This window comes from Protopterus annectens, chromosome 2.part0, assembly GCF_019279795.1.
Source record: "Protopterus annectens isolate FY-2018-M chromosome 2.part0, PAN1.0, whole genome shotgun sequence".
Classification (NCBI taxonomy): domain Eukaryota; kingdom Metazoa; phylum Chordata; order Ceratodontiformes; family Protopteridae; genus Protopterus; species Protopterus annectens.
In genome coordinates, this window is record NC_056728.1 from 656,796,986 (window position 1) to 656,810,457 (window position 13,472).

Sequence of the window (13,472 nt, forward strand, 5' to 3'; positions counted from 1 at the left end):
TGACAGCTATAAACAGAATCTCAGCTAAACTTGTGTGTAATACTCATAAGAAATTCACCAAGAGAGATGAAAAAATGTAACAGATGTGCCATGGCAACACTGTGGGACTCAGGACTATGGTACCAACATTTAATACTTTAAGGAACAGGAGAAAAGCACCATTTCAATGGAGGTGCTACACAAGACCAAAAGGCTAGAATTTGAAAAGAATGAAAGAAGGCATTGTGACCAAACCAACACTGTTTACATTTCCAGCTTGACAAGCAATAATGCTAATAGATATGCATGTGACCAGCTCTGTGTGTACAATGATTAGCCTCTTGTCACACCTGCAGGACATACTCACAGCCATATTGTGGCAAGCCATGTTATGGCCACATCAAAATTCAAGTAACTGAAGTAAACAATGGCTGTGCACGAACACCCCACTAGTGGATGTGACTGTGCACACACAGTTGTATAATGCTAATGTAATAAACAGCAACAAATATACACATAGGGTTATATGCAATAAATTGATTCCTAGTGATGTTGCTGTATGCCAACCATCATGCAATGTAAGAATACAGGAATTGGAATTTTAGTTAATAAGCCCTTGTTGGTCACATGCGTACTGTATTTTCTATTTATTTTTAACAGATTAAAAGTCAGACATGGGAGGATAGGACAAAGATGAAAATGTGAATCAAGCAGAATGTAGAACAGAAGGGCAGATGGCATGCTAATAAAATATAGATTTTGTGTTATTATGGTTACAATGTCACGTTAAGGTGTGAAACATGGCAGACCTCCATCTCTTTGTTTGCTAGTGAGAATATATGCTCAACACCAACTCCACATTCAGGTGGCTAGAGATAGCATGATCTTTACTGCTGAGCTTCCATCAACAGACTGTGTAACACTAACCTCATATAATTGTTGAACAGATGGGCAATATGTGGGGCAATCTACAGACACCTTGCCACAAATCCAAGAAAGAATCTCACAGAGTACTTATAATGTGACAATATACTTCTCCACAGTATTATTTTGCTGTATAATAATTTTTAGCTCTATTTACCATGACTGTTAGTTAAAACAATTTTTAACATCTGAATGCATGACAGGCTCTTTCAATGAGCAAGTTCGAGGAAAATGTCCATGTAAAAATTAACTTGTGGTACATTACTCCTAATGAGGTACACATTGAAGGTATGAGCCCCACAATTTCCAAATGCTTATTTGAGCTTCCCATGTCATTACAAAGACATGCATCTGAAGCCTTTCTCCCCGGGCCTCCACTGAAAATTGGCTTTGTTCCAAGTTGGACCCGGTTAACAAATGATAAATAAAATAAATATATGGGCAGAGTTCACAGCAGGTGCTCAGGTATCCACATTGCACTGCATGGAACTCAACACGATGTTTAGCTGGGTTACTTGTCATGCAATGAGATCCTTTCAGAAACAGTAATGAGATGAGACCTAATCACAACATGAACCAAGGATTATCATCATGAAATGGAGGATGACTTTTCTGATTTGTACCACAGAATACTGACAACATTAAGCTGCAGGACAGCAATATTCTAACTTTAAGGTATGTGTTACTTGTTGCACCTGCTTCTTTGTATAATATTGGCATTTATGTATGCTGTGGTCTCTGATGGCTACAAGGTCGCTTTTAGTCTTTCTGTAGGTGTAGTTGCATTAGAAAAAGCCGTCTACAGGAGAAAACTGGGCCATGTGTACTGGCTGCTGTAGTATGCCTACACAGTAGAGTTGGGTTTATGAATGTAGCTGGCCATGTTTCAGTGTAATGTTGCATGCCTTCAGCATATGTTTGTGTGGATATTGCAGCTATACTTCTGAAGTTATGTGCTTGACAAGTTGCACTCGTGCGCCTGTTATTCTCCTGCTGGGATGTTGTTAGGACAAACGGTAAGGGCTAAAATTGTGGAGTTGATTGTTTTGTAAACAATAATGGATAACCTAGTAATATCAATTCCATAATGTTATGATATGTTATAGCCTTGTAACCATGGCTGGTAATTTCAGTGTTTTCCATACCAACACATATATTCCTGAAAAACAGGTGGCTATAGCCCTAGCCAGCTGAAAGCCTCAGTTCAGTGATGCTGATAATGAGGTAATGGCCATAGTAGATGGTTCATCACATTTCTTAATGCATTGCATGTCTACAGTTTGAAATGCAATGCCCCATCACATTTCTTAATGCATAATTTGTCTGTATTTTAAATGTGATGGTTCATGGCATTTCAAATACAGACAAGTTATTCTGTGACTGTGACTTAACTAAGTTGTGAACAGTGTCAGTACCATGTATGGTCAGTGTCAGTACTATAATACAGTCTACAAGAGAGCAAGTATTATAATCCGTGCTACCACCCACAGAGCTGAGATCATTGCATAGTAGCAGAGGCAGTAGCACAGGAGACAAAGGTTACAGCTAGTGGTTCATCTACTGTATTATCATTTACAGAGAAGGAGGAATTCTTGGCCTAAATCAAAGGCAGTACTACTTCCACAGAGTTCCACATTACAGTGTTTGATGCTGGGACATTGATGGCTAGTCCCCAGAGGATATCTATGGGTAATTCCCCAGGTATGTAGTCCTACCTTTACTAGTAGCTCCATTTGTAGCTTTTAGTCACATTACTGTTTATAATACCTATCTCACCTATTTTGTATAGGTACATCTAGCACTGAGTTGTGGCAACCATCTGCAGGTTTAGACATGGTTATATGCCAATATCTTTATTAATAGTTGTGATAATATGTGGCCAGAGTGTACTGCAGGGCTCCAAAAGATGTACAGAATTAGTGGAGGTATGGCTTCAGCAGTCCAAACACACACTCTGTGATGGTTCTGGTTTTAGTAATGGCATTCCTGTAACGTTTCTCTGTTATGTGGATTTCTCACTGGGTCATGAGCCAAGCTCAGCCAGCATCACCTACTAGATGTCCATGTGGGAAGTCAGCCCTCACACTCCACTGGTAAAGGGCGCATATATGCCAGATGTGTGAGTTGTAGAAGCTGCCTTTTTGACCTGCACACACATTGTAGATTATACCCTTTGTATTACAGACCATTTGGCAGTTGATTGAGTGGTACCCTTTGTGGTAATTGTACCTCCATCCCAGGTCAACATGTGGGGCCTTTATTTTGGTGTGAGTACATTCAGTGGTCCCATGTACTTCAGGGAAATAGTGTCATCTCTCTCCCTTGCTTAATCACTGCATCAAGAAACTGGTGGAAATATTTTAGAAATAGATGCCTGAGATACCCCAGTGTGTTCTCAGTTAGTTGTTGAAAGGTCTCTATAGATACTGTATGCAAAACCACACATACCTTAGTACGTACTGGGATGGTTACTCCACAACTCTAATGGGGCTGCAGACAAAGACAGCACATGCCCACTATTTGTTGCATGGTTTCCCTGTCCAGACAGTAGTATTTCATATGTTGGTGTCATGGAGGCCATGGAATATTAAGTTCTGGCTCCTCCAGGGGGCAACGTCATATACCATCCACAGCAGCATCTGTTATAAAAGCATCTTGGAGATACAAGTTTACAATTTCTGAGGCAACCCCTAACGTAGTTGTGCAATCACTAACATAGTAATGACTTATCCTGTGTTTGACTGTGATAATATAGGCGTATTCAATTGTAATATCGGGCAGCATGACTGTGCATCATTTATACATTTCTGAATTGGCCTGCCATCTTGTTTTTTTACATCAGTATCAAACAGCACAGTTCATTATACAGTCATTAATATATATTTCAGCTGTGCCTCTGTTTACCAGCTGGCTGAATTATGAATCATGTTGGCATGTCTCCTGTATTGGACATATCCTGCTCATCCCCACTTGTGTAACATCACTCAGCACGATGCAGCAAGTTTTATAAATGTAGCCTAATGTATATGCCATGTCAAAAATCTTTTTTCACAATGAAAGATATAGGTATTTGAACTATTACTTCTTAGGAAGCCATAAAGATAAAAATGGTGGAATTTCATAAAGCATTATGTAGCCAAGAAAGTTATACTGTAATGCAATAAGAAGTAAGATACTGGTTAACTTGTACTTGAACCTTACCCATTAGTCACGCTGAAAGGAAGACTAGGTTGTTGAACAAGTCCTTACCAGATTACCAGACAACACATATTCTGCCTCTTAATTTTATGATTATGACACTTTCTGAAAACGGACAATTCCATTTAATTGGTGCCTGCAGCAGTTTTTTGCACTAAACTGAAAACAAAGCAAGCTATTCAGAAATGTTAAATCTCGTATGTTTATATTTTCAGTAGTTGAACTGAATAGGGCTAGATGCTGCATCTTGCAAATGTGTTTGTTTCACATTCAGTTCAATACTGAAAATAACACCTACCAAAATATAATAAGCATATACAACAGCTAAAATGTTATTAAAATGTCATTTGATGAACTACTACCTGCAGGTTTGCTGCCGTTTGGTAGAGGTTATGTAAAGGCATTGTAAATGTGTATTGTTTTACTTACTTTATAGGAACAGGCATATTTAATGTAATTTGCTGTTGTATAAAGAATCAGAAGTATACTCGCATGTTTAAGGTTCTTTATAGACACACAGATGAAAAGTAAAACAACTGTAAATCAATAAAGTATGTTTACATGATATAATGTTGCACAGCATAGCTTGGCAAAGATTGCTCACACAGTTAGCCTAGGTTAATATGAACCGGTCACCACATGATAATGAGCTCTTACAGAATATGAGTAAATAATTATAGGATCAAATGCAATATCTATATTTTAAATGGAGAGTAATGCTTATTTGTTTAGGGAGGAGGTTAATTGTCTGATAAAATGAAAAGGAAAAATACCTCATTATGTAGCAAGGATAACAATGTTATTAACAATTCAGAAGTAAGCAAGTTTTGAGCTCAGTCTGATGATTAAAAAATGTAGACTGAATATTAGATAAGCAAAAGGCTTTATCTCTGATGTAACAGGTGAAATACTGTCTAGACACTGTCTTCAGCTTATAAACATGTGAAAGTTGGAAACAACAAATAGATACATTTTATATCCTTGATAGAGTAAGGTTTAAATTCAATGTTAGCAGGCTTATTGGTATACTGTACAGCTTGGTGGTAAGGTCTAACAAATACATATTGAAAATAAAGTATGAACACAGTATATGATTCCAGGTAAGCAAATAATGCACAGCACTGAAGGGTGCTTGACAAGGGTACATAGTAGGTTATCCACAATACCTATGTTTTAGAACAACCTTTAAGTCCCACAAACTTAATATGTCAAATTTCCTAAAAAGCAAGCCTATTAAAACTGCAGGTAAAGTTAAAGAAAATATTTTTTTCATGGTGTCTCTTGCATCCCCAGGTTAGGGGATTTTATCCCTATGCCCCCTCACTGGTGCATATCGTCTTCACTGTCAGACAATATCAGGCAGAAGAGGAATCGTCTACTAAAGGGTGTAAAACCAACCTAGGAGACGGATTTCCATGATTTTGCTTAAAACTTTATTCCATCAAATTACTCAGCTTGGTGACATCTAGAGATTGTCACATTTCATGTAACATGTCATTTATGTAATACAAATTATTAAACATCTTGGACATTTAAAAGAAAATGTTTCTTGTTTACTCTGTTCCAGGGCTGAGAATAAATTCACACCCAATGCATTAAAGAGTTAAATGTTACAAATTGTATTAAAAGACAGTTGCTTGTGTCCGTTTGATTCCCAGAATCATAAGCAGTCATGCTTTGCTAAAATCTACCTTAAAAATGACATTTTATATGCCCCTCATTATACTTTGCTTGCCAAACACTCCATGAACACTAACAAGCATTATTTTTGCTAGTACTGATGATGGCAAATGCGGAGTACTTTTTGAGAAGGCACTTCTGAGTTGTATTACTATAGTATTTCTTTTGCATTTGGCTAGACATGCTATCTCAACATTTTTATCTATGCCAACCAGAACCATAATTAAAATTAGTTAGTAGAAATGTAGAAATAGAATTTATGAGATTTATTTGCTTTGGCATAGAGTCATATGTCTTCGATGTGTGCGATATATAGTTGCATTCATACCTTTGCCTGCTAAGTGAAATGATCAGTTCAGTTTTCTTTATACCTTTTTTTTTCTTTTCTGGTAAATTGCTGACTTTATGTGCATTCTTCTTCCATTTTTTTTTTACTTCTATAAGATTCAGGGCATAAGTCAATCAGGTCTTAGACTTGAAGTGCATTTTCTCCAGACATAATCAATTCTTTCTGAACAAATGCATGAGTTCAAACATGAATCATTATCTGACTTGGTTTCCAAGTAGAATGATGCATTTTCTTATTGCAAACTTGGACTCATTAGTAATTAGAAAGAAAAATAGGATTAGCAATGACATTAGCAATACAGTGTTTATTTTTTTTTAGTAAGTGGTCCCTAAAGCAATCTTAATTTTGGAATCTGATTACTGCTAATGGCTTATAGTTTATTATTTCAGCTTCAAGTGTAATCATCCTGCCTTAAGGGTTTCTCTTGTGTTTGAAAATTAAGGCAACCTGCACAATTATTAATACAAATAGAGATGTTAAGCTGAATTAACATTTATAACAATATGTATATTTTTGATGCAAGGTTTTTGTAACAGGCATCATTTTGACTACATATGATATTTTTGCTTTTGGAAATTGAATTCTGTCATATCATGACTACAATTGATGATTAATGTAGTTTGGTAGAGAATAAGAAAGTAATTTAAGCAGTAAAGTTGTCTTCAATTTATTTATGTTGTGTCTGTTTTGACAAGACTGCATAATATAAACTGTAACACATCATCTAACCACATTGACAAGACAGGCCTCATCTTTTTTGTAAAAAGAAAATGAAATTTACAATATCAGTCCAGCATCAATATACTTAATATTAACCTTCAGTATCAAAACGAGTTTTCAAACATATAACACAAAATCTGTATTCAAAAGTTTGATGTTTAAAATCATAATATCATTGCTGCATTCAGGGCACATACTCCTTACCTTTTAATCATGGCCGCTCCATTGAAGTTTATGGGTATTAAAAGTATTTCAAGCACAATTTAGGACTTATGATATGACCAATACATCTGGAAATGCTGAAAATGTATGACAGCTATAGAACAAATGCAGACGACAGAGTTTTACATATCTATCAGAATAAATATATGTACTCAAGTTTTGTTCTACCAAGTTATTAAAGTAATTTCCAAAATTAAAAACTCTACTCCCAAGTGTCCTGATAATATCACTGAGTATAATTGAGATGTCAAAGTTCCACTAACAAAACTCTTATATCAACCTTTCTACCTGAGTTATTCCACTGGTTGTATCCCAGAAGTGTAAAGAATGTTAGTTATATCCATGTATGAAGGTGGCCCTTCTTCTGACCTTGGATATTACAGGCCTATTAGTCTCACTAATATTATCTCCAATGCTATGGAACATATTAAAACAGAACTAATAAACAATCATATAGGTGATCTCTTATCCCTGGATAAACACAAGCTTGGTTTTGTAAAAGGCAGATCATGCCTTTTCAACCTGGCAGATTTCATTCAAAAAATATTGAGGCCATGGATGAAGGGCATACTGTCCACACTGTTTAACTGGACCTTGCCACAGTCATTGACAGTAATCCCTCATGGTAGGAATATTGACAAATTCCCCCAGCTTACCCTCAGTACAAAGTAATGCAGCATAGTTTCATTTGGTAAATCTAGCACCGCTACTGCTCACCATATAAATATGTTTCCACTTACATTTGGCACAGTCATCAAGAATCAGAGTGCATGTTGATAAAAGATACTCCTTTGACCACCATGCCTCTATGGTGGTTGTAAAATCCTTCTAACATACACAACTTATCTTACATTGTATCTCTTTACATTGCAGAGAAATTGCTGTACCATTTTATTCATCCCCTGCTAGACCCATCATTGACTGTAATGCACCCTTCAGCATCTACCTCATGAAGCAGCTAAGTCACCTTGAAAGACCTCAGTGTTTTCTAATCAACAAGTCCCCTGGTTTCAGTACCCTTAGCTACTCTAATAAAGTAAATCCATGCCCTTGTACTTAGTGTCATATGGATATCTGAGGGGTGATCGCTGCTTACCCTTCTGTTCAATGAATGATCAAACACTCTTTGAACTCATTCACCTAAACACAACCAGTGGTAAAGCAAACACCTATTTCAGAAACCTAAAGTACCACATCAATAACACTGGATGCATAACAGACACCTACCCCAATGTATGCTTCATTTCTAGAGCAACCCCCCCCATACCTGTCACGCAGAGTACATCTAAAGCAACTTTTAAAACTAGTCTGGATGACTGGATGGTTGATCACAAATTTGCACCAGAGTTTTCTGTAGAAAACCTACTAAATGACTGTCATTATTAGTTACCCATATTATTGGGTGATGTTTCAGAACTTGTTAATGTTGCCCTTTGGCTGTAAGCTTATTAAAGAACTATGTACCTGTAAGGTACTGGATGTGTTGTAATTCACATAGAACCATTCACCAAGCTGCATCTGTTACTTCATGGAATGAGCAATATTTGCTAATATATCCACAATTCAGTGATATTTACTTACAGCATGTCTTCTATGAAGGTGTTTTAACTATAATAAAGATGACATACTTTTGAGACAACATTCTCAAAGTAGTGGACTCACACTATTATGTTGATATAACTTGTTTTTATGTTGATATATGAAGCATTCCTCCCCAGGCTGCCGCTGAAAATTGGCTTTGTTCCAAGTCTGAATTTCCTGGTAAACAAATGTTAAATAAATAAAACATAATGTTTAATTGACCGGACCAGAGCCTTTGACATTGTAAGCCATGGAGTGCTTAAAAGAAACTTATATGCTGGAATGACTGCTACATAAATGAGTTGCAAATTGTCTAACATTCACAGTACGAAATGCTATCGATAAACTTGACCTTTGGAAAACACATGCCATTACACTTAAGCATGGATTAGCATTAAATGCTGTCAATCTATTAATATATACCTGTACATTGTGACATTACACTTCTTGGTCAATTCATTATGAGTAAATAAGCTAACTCTCATAAATAGTATTGCAATATACCAATGAAAGGGGTAGGTAATTCATACTGAACCCATATTAGGGAACACTGATCAAGAATTTCCTACCCTCAGATAAATATATCAGTTACCAGTGACCTGTCATGGTGTTTTGCAATCAACGAATTATATTATTTTGAAATAAGTATGTTATCATTTTGAAATTGCGCCATTGTGTAATTTTCATTCCATTGTGATTCACATGCCATAGCGAGTCTGACTCTATGAAGCTGTGTGTGTACATGGAGGAGCCTTACTGGCATCCTCTACATGAATGCACCAATGAGTCTTGTGATTAATTTGCAGCTCATGAACCAGGTGGTGTTATTGCCTCTGTAAGTAATGCAGCACAAATTGAAGGAAAAATATGTCACACTTACCATACAGGAAAAGAAATGTTAAAGTTAATAGAATTAATGTTTGAAATTATTTGCAGGGAGATTACGTTGTCAAAAAATGTGCTATTTATATTTTATTGCTCAACATTAAAATCTAGTCATTCTACAATAACAGCAATTGGGAGTCCTTTGATATCTTCTTCCGGCTTTTCCAGGTTAGGGTTCACCACAGCAGATCACCTGATCGCTCATGATTGGCAGTGGAGTTTTATGGTGTCTAGTTGCCAGCCCAGTGCCCAACCTTCCACAGAAGCCACACACACATGCCAAGGGTCAATTTAGAGCATCCAATCCACTTACAGCATGCTTTGGGATGTGGGAGGAAACCGGAGCACCCAGAGAAAACCCACGCGACCACAGGGAGGACATGCATACTCCACACAGAAGGCACCCCAGCTGAGGATTGAACCGGAGAACTTCTTACTGTCAGGTGGCAATGCTAACTGCTGCACCACCATGGCTGCCCGGGGAGCCCTTTGACATACTGTAACATATTAATTTTGAAATCAGAATTCTACTGATGCCAAGACCATCACCTAGAATGTCACCAACTTCTGAAAATAAGAAAACCAAAAGGCAGCAGGAACAGCAGCAGTGTAGACTCAAGAGCCAAGAAGGTGAACTTTTTACTCAAGAACAGAAAATGTTAACAATGCCATGTACAAACATTCCACTACATGCATTAACTGGAAAAAGTTCACCTTCTCGGCTCTTGAGTCAGTGAACAAGGACATCAGGGGAGGTGATTATAGGAACAAAGTAGAACAGAAAGAAGCAGTATGGCAACTGAGACTGGCTTCTTACATACATCCTGGGCTGAATGACACAGTCAATATAAAATGTTTTTTTAAAAAACAGAAACGTTAATATTAAAAAATAAAGTTTTTACTTAGATGTATTTTTACTGCAAACAGTAGTCTATGGGAAAAAAATGAATTGATGGTTCACTTCAATTGAATAATTGTTTTACGAGCTGAACAGTTTGTTATGCAATTAATTGTTCACTTGCTGATAGTATTTTAAGTGTGTTTTGTAGTAGTGAATTGTATTTCTGATGAAGTCGCCTTTGACGAATAGTGAATTAAATCATTTTACACTAAAAGACCTGGTTTTCTCCTGATTTTTGGTGTTTTTGTTCTACAGCTTCTGAAAGTAACCAAATGTGACTGTGCCTGTACTATCCGATAACATAGTGGTGCATTTGCAGAGAGAAGCTCCCTGTATCCCCAGGGTCTATATTATAACATCAAAGTCTAAAAACATTGGATGTTATAATATCGAACCCATTCAATCGAAACACCAGGAAACCAAACAGTCAGAATAGCAAATTTTTTTCCATGGAAAAAATTTGCTGTTCCGACAAACATACACACAAATCAAGCACACCAAAATAAATAATCCACACACATACACTTTACAAAACCCTACACTAAACCAGACATACACCACTAGCTATCCACTTACCTTAACCCAACCCTAACCCTAAGGTCCCTAACTATCGCACACTCACCTTACCCACTCCCTAACCCTAACTCACCTACCCCACCCTAACCCTCACTTCCACACAGTCACACATTTACCTGACCTGTGCCCTAACCCTAACTCACCTAACCCATGCCCAATCGCACACTCACCCTCATTTGCACACTTACCTTAACCCAGTCCGTAACCTTCACTCCACAGTTGAGGAAATAGTGAAGCTGCAGAAACGGCCCACTGAATACTTTCCCTAGGAAAGTATTTGGTGTTCTGCAGCTTTGCTATTTAAAGCATTTGCTCTACTGGGTTCAATATTATAACATTCAAAGTTTTTAGACTTCGATGTTATAATATAGACCCGTACCCCCACCCCAACTTTAATGTTTAAATGTTATGGTCACAGAGCAACAGAGAAGGGACTTATATTAGGATTCCGAGGACCACAGTATTGCAACAATCTCATGGTAATGTGATCCTGGAGTTGGAATATTAATGCAGAGGGTGTGTGGATTATATAATTTAATTTTGGAGACTTAGAGAGCTTAACCAGTTCAACACATATTCTTAATGTCTCTGTAAACTGATAATAACCATTCTTCCTATTGCTTTTAGTAGTGACTCACACATTTTCATCTGATATTAACATGGGATATGCCATCTCAAGTCTGATTGTGAAGGCTTCAAGTACAATTCAATATATCAAAAGACATTCTAACCATCATACTCTATAGATGGCGGTAAATGAGTAAGGAGCTGGTTTACTACCCATGAAGATGACCCTACATATAAGATATCTGCCTGTCTGTCTGTCTGTCTGTCTGTCTGTCTAACACTGTAGAAATGGCATGTCAGTAGAGTCTGTGCAATAACACATACAAGTGTCCAGATGAGTAGCTGATGAAATTTGGAAAGACATACACACATATATATATATATATATATATATATATATATATATATATATATATATATAGCACATACAATAAAGAAGTTTTAAGAGTGGCTAAATTAGATCTCCTTTCCATAATGACCTCTTTCCTTAGTGCTTTAATAAGATGCATGCCACTGTAATCCACTGAGCAAAATTGTATTTAAATAAAACTAAGCATGCCCCAAGGAAATGGACTAAGAGAATACCTGGATTTGCAAACATAGCAATTCATAGAGACCAAAACAGTTAGTTTTTTTTTTATATGCCATTAGTATAATCATAAGAGACATGATTCTTTTATACAATGCCATTAAAGCCAATTATACTTTTTGACTGGCTATGTTAAGAAGGGGAATACTTTTCTGGCCCTCCAATGATCAGGCTAGAATCTACAGAGTGAAAATATAACAGATGAAGAAAATGGTTTGGGTTAGAAAAAGAATCATTCTGATATGGAAAAAAACATATTGGTTTCAGTAAGAAAATATGGTTCCTTTGAGTTTTTTTCTGGATATTTTGGTGATAGTCATTTGGACTCATTCTATGTTTTTGTCCAGAATTTATCTATGAAACCAATACCTTTGGTTAAGAGAATACATGGACTTGATTTCACTTGGACCCTATTCATGGCATTCTTTGGTTCCCCCACAGCAGTCACACACACACACACACACACACACACACACACACACACACACACACACACACACACACACACACACACAAAACCAGAGAAAATTCTGCTGTTGAGTCCATAATTTAGCTGATATGTTTTAAAAGTAGTTTAGTTCCTTCAATGGATCAATGAATGTTGAGGCGGCCATCTTTGGTAGTGAGGGAAGTTCAGTAGCCAGATAGGAATTGCAAACATCTGTGAACCATTGAAAATGCTTTTCTTTCTTGCTATGGTTTGACCCTGGGGGATATAATGCTTTTTTTACATAATCTTTATTTTATACAATAAAACAAACATGTTCAACAGAAGTCAACAATAACAGTAGCATTCAAGGTTTGAGATAAATTAAACAACAGGTAACTATAATATACATATTTACATAGGTGTCATTTACCTTAAAGAATGTAAAACTTACTAATGCTTCAAAAGGAAGAATAAAAGCAGGGGAAACGAAAAGGATCGATGAATATAGGGAAAGAAGTAATAATGTACCTTAGATGCAAGTATTTAGTTCCTTCGATATAAGTTAGTAATTAGGAAAATATAAAAGCAAGTGGGAAGATTTAGATTAGGAATACTAGAGGTTGAATAATTATTCCAATATATGTTTGAATACTGAGTTCCAATAATCAATGAAATGAGAATATACTTTTCAGTTAAACACCAAAGGTTTGTGAGCTGTTAGGTGTTTAATTGTCATTTGTCTAAACCCTTCCATGTAACAGATGTTCTATCTAACCAATTTAATGTAATATATAGTTTAATTAATATAAAAAGGGGAATTTAAAATATGGGTTTGCACTTTAGTCAGACTGGCTTTGGTCAGACCAGGGGA